Raw genomic sequence first — 7,947 nt, 5'->3', positions numbered from 1 at the left:
TCCTCGTGGGAACGATCCCAACCTCACTAGTTGGGTTTACTTGACACGACCGCTTTACTTCTTATTTGAGAAGTAAGTTTGAGCGTATCAGTCTGATTTTAGTAAGCTCAATGGCTATGGAAAGCTAATTCAATTATCTATCCTTTTGTATGTAATGGGACACCTAATAATTTTGTACTAAGATTTATGATCATTTGAAGTTGACCCAACTGCATTTCCCCCCTAACTGCCTGCTAATTTCCACCTACAGACCGTAGGTCAAACAACGGTCCGTGTTGGTCAATCGTGGTTCATGTCAGAGAGTTGGTAAATGGGGTGTTGATCGACGAACACAAACTATGGACCGTAGGTCCATCCGTTGTTCGACACTTAGTTAAATTTTTCTGGGCTGAGTTTTTAGGGGCTTCAGACTCAATCAACGGATGTGCAGCACAGGCCGTGGCCGTGGGTCTGGCTACGATCCGTCAATGGTAACCGTCGATTGTACCTGCAGATTTCTGAAAATCTAATTTTTGGTTTGCTCTAGATACCAGGTGTTATATTATCTCGCCTTTGGGAACATTCATCCTCGAATTAAGACTAAACTAGCTAAAATAGAGGGAGAGAGCTTCAATCCCTACTACTAAACACTAAGAACTGAGCTTCTGACTAAATTGAGTTATGAGAACATGCAAATACGCTGAAAATGCAAGTACAAACTGAGGGAACATGATTCTAAGGCTGAATTCACGCATGAATGACTGAAAACTTAAGAGGAACTATTACCTCAACATGGAGCGGAGTCGGAAGGAAAGAGGTGAGGATACTTAGCTTTCATGGTTGCTTCTGCTTCCCAAGTAGGTCCCTCCAAGGACTGACTCCTCCACAAAACCTTAACTAAAGCGACTTCTTTATTTCTCAACCTTTTAATCTGACGATCAAGAATCTGAACTTGTACATCCTCATAAGAAAGACTGTCTTTCACCACCACACTCTTTAATGGCACTATAGAGGCTGGGTAACCCACACACCTCTTCAAGAGTGAGATGTGGTAGACTGGATGTACAGTTGCTAGTTCTACTGGCAAATCTAACTCATATGACACATTGCCAATCCTTTTCAAGATCTTGTAAGGTCCTACATATCTAGGATTGAGCTTCCCTTTATTGACAAATCTCATCACTCTTTTCATAGGTGACACTTTCAAGAAAACCTAATCATCAACTTGGAACTCTAGTTCCCTTCTTCTTACATCTGCCTAAGATTTCTGACGACTCAGAGCTGTCCTAAGTCTATCTCTAATGAGTTCCATTTTTTCCATAGCATAAAGGACTGAATCTTCCCCTACAAAGTTGCTTCACCTACTTCAAACCAACCAACACGAGATCTACATCTACGCCCATACAAAGCTTCATAATTGGCCATATGAATGCTGGAATGGTAGTTATTGTTGTAGGCGAATTCAATCGGAGGAAGATGATCATCCTAATTACCCTTGAAATCGATCACACAAGCTCTCAACATATCCTCTAGGGTCTGAATGGTACGCTCTGCCTGTCCATCCATCTGTGGATGAAATGTTTTGCTAAGATTAACTTGAGTACCAAGGCCCTTCTGAAATGACTTCCAGAAATGAGAGGTAAACTGAGGACCTCTATCTGTGATGATAGACAAAGGAACCCCATGTAACCTCACAATTTCATTAATGTAAATCTTGGCATAGTCCTTTGCCGAATCTGTAGTCTTGACCGCTAAAAAGCGAGAAGACTTAGTCATCATATCAACTATCACCCAAATTAAGTCATGCTTTCTGCAAGTACAAGGTAACACTGTGATGAAATTCATATTGATCACTTCCCACTTCCAAGTAGGAATATCGATCTCTTGAGTCATACCTCCTGGTTTTTTATGTTCTACATTGACTTGCTGGCAATTGGGGCACTTATTCACAAAATCTGCTATGTCTCTCTTCATGACATTCGACCAATAAACTTCACGCAGATCGCGGTACATCTTAGTGGCACCTAGATGAATAGAATACCTGGAGTTATGGGCTTCTGCAAGGATATGCTTTCTCAACTCGCCCACATCGGAACATACAATCTACCCAGGTAGCGAAGCATACCCATCTCCCTCTTTGGGAGAAAACCTCCACTCTCTAAATGTGGACTGCGCCTATAAGTTAAAGCAAGATTGGATCACTGTCTTGCTTTTCCTTAACCTCCACCACCAAAGAAGATTCTTCCCATTCTGAACTGTTACACCATTATCTGATATGCTCATAACAAGAACTCCCAAGCGAGCAAGCCTGTGAACATCTTTCAGTAGCTTCTTCCTTTCTTCCTCAACATGGGCTACACTACCCATAGATAATCTGCTAAGAGCATCTTCTACTAAATTCGCCTTACCAGGATGATAATGCACACTCATATCATAATCCTTAAGGAACTCAAGCCATATCCTTCAGCGAAGATTCAACTCTTTCTGGGTGAACACATACTGAAGGCTCTTATGATCAGTAAACACATCTACATGAACACCATACAAGTAGTATCTCTAGATATTGAGTGCAAACACCACTGTTGCAGGCTCGAGGTCATGAGTTGGATAGTTATTCTCATGCACCTTAAGCTGTCTAGACGCATACACTATAACCTTATCTCGTTGCATCAACACACAACCTAGGACAACTCTGGATGCATCACAATAGATCACATAACCATCTTAACTCTCTGGTAGAGTCAAGACATGAGCTTTAGTCAATCTTGTTTTCAATTGTACAAACTTTTCTCACAATCATCTGACAATTGGAACTTGACCATCTTCTGAGTTAACCTAGTCAATACTGAGGCTATGGATGAAATTCCTTCCACGAACCTTTTGTAATGACCCACTAGACCTAAGAAACTTCTGATATCTGTAGCAGAGGTAGGTCTAGGCCATTGTTTCACTGTTTCTATCTTCTGTGAATACACTCGGATCTCTTCGCTAGATACAATGTGACCAAGGATATAAACAGATTGCAACAAAAAATCACATTGCAAAACTTAGCGAATAACAAGTGATCCTTGAGAATCTATAGGAAACTTCTCAAATGACTCGCATGTTCTTTCTCATTCCTAAAGTAAATGAGGATATCATCAATAAAGACGATAACGAACAAGTCCAAGTATTGTTTGAACACTATGTTCATCAAATTATGAAAGCTACAGGAGCATTGGTTAGTTCAAATGACATAACTACAAATTCATAATGACCATATCGAGTTCTGAAGGTTGTTTTTTGAATGTCACTATCTCGGACTCATAGCTGATGTTAACCCGATGTGAGGTCTATCTTTGAGAAATGGATATCACCTTGAAGTTGGTTTAAACTTGATCCCATACTCTTGGACCATCATGTTTCCCTGCCTTAAGTTCATGAATTCCTGAGCCTTTGCTTCTCTCAAATCTATTGGGGAAAACCTATCCAGAAATGTCTCACTAAAACAATCCCAACTAATAAGAGCTGCATCTGTATCCCTATTTTCCTTCCGCTGCGTGTACTAGATATGAGAAACATCCGTTAACTAGTATGATGCCAACTCAATCCGATCATTCCAGTGACTTGCATTACCTCATAGATATTCTTGATCTTATCCAAGCAATTTTGAGGGTCCTCATTAGTTTGTGATCCTAAGAACTCAGGCGGATTCATCCTAACAAAGTCACGGACCCTTGCTGCTGCTGATCCACCATTTGCATTCACATGAGCATGATCCCGATTGTTCTGGCTGTTCATACTCTGAGAAAACATTTGTACAGCATTTCTGAACTCAACATTGGAGACTTCCTGAATGGGATCGGAGGAGTTGCTTTTGCATTCTTTGCATTCACATTCCTAGTGTTAGCTCTACGATGAGGCATGATCTGAAACGTAGAATGTCAAGTTAGGGTGGAATAAGATCAGACCTTAAGCACGATAAGAGTAACAAGAAAGTGATGTTTTCCTAAAACACTTTGTAGGCTCTCTCTCATTAGATGTGGTGTACTTCACTTCCATGAAAAGGACTCTACTTAGTGCGGCTTTTCAGACATCCTAGAACTCTTGAACCTAGTGCTCTGATACCAAGTTTTGTCACGCCCTAAGCTACCCCCGAGACGCGGAAACGCAACCTAGGACCACAAGTGATCCCAAGCTAACCCTGCTGGCATGATCATGCACATACTAAAGATAATAAACTGAATGTAGAAGCTAAATCATACTTAAAATGAGAAGAAGGGGAATACTCATATTCTTTAACCTAGATATTTGAAAATAATGAGTTTAATACAAAGGAGTTATTAATTCAACACTAAGCTGAAACTAACTATGTCTGAAAATAGCCTCTAAACTGACTAGAAACGTTGGGAGAGGCCCCAGCTAAGTCTGGCAAAAACTAAAACTAAAAAACTAATTACTGAAAAGAAACTCATGACTATTGTCATCTGAGAATGAGGACTCACCACTAATTCTGCTGAACTGGAGATCAAAAATCGTTCTAAGCGTGATCTGGATGCTGAGAACCTAATTGTCACGACTCGAATTCTAGAATCCGGATCACAACCGGCGTCGTTGACCTCTCAGAGGTCGCAGACTAGCCTCATCTTGCATTCATCACATTTATATGGTTATTTTTAGCGGAAAATTTAAAAATTTTAAACTTATGAAGTATACATAGACTTCATATAGTTATTTCATGAATTCATCATATAATAAGCTCGACATAAATATAACAACTATCTATAATAAGAAACAATAGAATAGGAATATATCATAAATATGTTTTCCAAACACGGCCTTATTACAAAAGCTTCGAAATGAAAGTACGAAAGAAACACTAGGGACAACATCCACTAGGTTTTTCTAAAACTAAGGCTAGCCTAAAATTGTAGCATCCTCGAAATCAGGAGGACCTATTAAATGGTCTGGAGAAACGCTGATGTCCAAACCAATGCAAGAGTCGTCAATCTGTCCCTTAACCTGCATCTATAAAATAGTAAATAGTAGGGGTTAGTACACAACTTGTACTAAGTATAGGTGTATGCACACATACACATAAGGCTATGCATGATCAAAGAAAGATCTTCCTAAACAACATGCTATTTCTGGAAAGCCTAGTCACTAGACTTCCCAAAATCGTTAGTTGTGAACTGTGGTATGAATATGATGTATTTTAATGCATTCAAAGCACACAACTCATTTTCTATATTATTACAAGACATTAGTATCATCAACATAATTTTAGAATAACTCGGGCGAAGATTTGAGATTTTTTATCCTCTTAGGCCGAGAGCTCCTCTTTGTACACTTAGATTATTTTTCAGTCTTTTTCTTCTTCTTGTTGTGTAGTTCAATAATTCATTTGTTCCTATGTTTTACTTACAAGTGCAATGATTCATTGTAGTCCCATACCCACAATGAATCGATGTAAGTAATCCAAGGACTAAGGAATGATTTCCCTACCTTATAGTGAGTCATTCTTTACACTATATATTCATTACCTTTCATAAGCAATTCTCTATTGATAATGACATTGATTTCATTGATTTCATGTTTTATATATTATACATTTCATATACACGAGACTTTGTAATCGTTGATGTAGAATAAGACATCTCAAGTGAGGGCCCAACATATGGGACCTCAACCCGAGGGCCTTCTTTAGCAAATACAGAGTCTGCTTCATTCGTTTATTCGTACTTCACATTATTCATTTAATTCGTACGCTGATGTAAACACCAGCTATACCTAGGATGAAGTTTAAGACTCTCATCGGGATCATGAAGTGCAATGACCAAGAATGACCTAATGTCATTACTTGAATCTGATTTCACCTCCTGATTGTCTTGCACAAACACCTTCGGTGTCGTTCATTAATTATCTTTCATACTTTGAGGCTGACCTCATTCTTTCTTTGGAAACATTAACCTTAACCGACATAGATCATGTGAGCATCATGAAATCCAGTGTCTGCGCCACACTGAAAAAAGGTGGAATCACCGGCCAAAGTGACCCGAACATGCTAGCGTATATAGGGAGTCGAACCCTGCTAGATCCCTATATTGGCAGTATAGGTTTAAAGACTAGGAGATATAAGGAGAACCATACCCGGCATGATAGACAGTCTCATCTCATGAGAGTTACGTGAACCTCCGCCCTTCCCAAAGGAAGGCATCACCGCTCATAGCTAGCCTATCGGTGCTCTATATAAAGTTCCATTACATTCAACTCATACATTATGGAAGCTGGCTTCTAGTATGAGGACTTAATAGCTCATTAGATGATTTCTCATCTCATCATTAGTATTAAGTATGCATTAACTTCAATACATTCATTAGAGTGTTCATAGAGATTGGTCTTTTTATTAACTTTACACTCTCATGGGTGAGTATATTTTGGTAACATTTACTTAGGCTCATTTGAGATTGCTCTCATCTTTCACATTAGCCTCTTATCATATTGTCACCTAATTCATCAACTTTAATACATTTGCTTTTCATAATTACTCACCCGTTTACGTGAATTTTCATTTCATTGTATGCCAATGCACTTGGCCATTTAGTGTGTTTCACACTCTTACTTGACCCTTATAGGGTTTCATCATTTCGTTACATACATCTTAGGTTCACTTACTTTAAACGTGTGCTAGACTTATGGGTCTATACATATAAGCCATGAGGCTTCATTCATAGTTCATTCTTTTAGAGCATGTTGGGAGTTGTCCCAATGAATGGCAGGCCCTTAGTTATGGATTCATTGAATTATTTTAGAATTTCTTATAATATATTTGATACTCTTACTACACAAGATTGACATATGATTAGTATTGGCATAAACATTTGGGTATAGATTACATAGCCATCTTTGTTGGCATAGGCCAATTCTACATTTTGTAATGCTTGGTTGGATATGTATATTATTCATTAGACAATCTTTTAATTATTGAACATATTATTATAGCCATTTGCATGCATCCCTTTTTGACAATGTATTGTTAACCATTTTATTGGCATAAGCCAAACAATCACTCAAATTATGATTTAATGGAGATCTTTTTAGCCATCCTTACAACATAACTTTAGGCATAACATTTTTAAACATCTTGAACAACATAATATGATCATTTAACGGACACAACATCATCAATAAGTCACATTTATAGTAGGTATGCACAACAAACCGTAATCATCTTCATAGATAACAGTTACGGACACATCTTAATATAGTATCATTCTCTTAACCAATCTTGGTTAGTGACATTAGGGTAACGTTTTTAAGACATATTGGAAAGCATAATATTAATATTTGATGAATTTAACCCCTTCATAACGTCACAATAACATCAATGCAACATTCGGATAAACACATCAACACTTAAAACAATTACGGGTGTAACTAACACATCGTCGATTCATGATTCACGTTTTAAGCACTTAACTTTATACGATCACAACATCATAGGTTAATAGACATTCATAATTCAAGAATATTACATATAAGATCAGCCAGCACCCCATACCAACAACATGATCTCTAACCTATTCAACATGGAATCGAAAAGCATACTAGGGACAAAGGAATTCGACGAGAACTAGGGAACAACCCTAGTTTTCAAGATATTTGAAACGTTGGGAAAAATGCTTTCTTGGAAAAAGAAGTCCAGGAGAGAAAACCATACCTTATGTAGAAATTAATCTACAAAGACCACCTTGAACGAAACCTTGAAATCGCCCTAGAGAAATCGATAAATTTTCTGCCTTTATCTGCGTTCGTTGTTTACTGTTTTGCATCCTTTTTTGTCTCTGAGTTTGAACGTGATTTTTAGGTTTAAGGACTGATAATGAATCAATACACTTAGTGTTTAATAAGTTAATTAAATAAATTAATTAACTAATTACTAAAAAGCCCCTCCTAGATTGACTAGAACTAGGAAAACACAATACTTGG

The sequence above is a fragment of the Solanum pennellii genome, chromosome 12, assembly GCF_001406875.1.
Source record: "Solanum pennellii chromosome 12, SPENNV200".
NCBI classification, from domain to species: domain Eukaryota; kingdom Viridiplantae; phylum Streptophyta; class Magnoliopsida; order Solanales; family Solanaceae; genus Solanum; species Solanum pennellii.
This window is presented reverse-complemented; position numbering follows the sequence as displayed.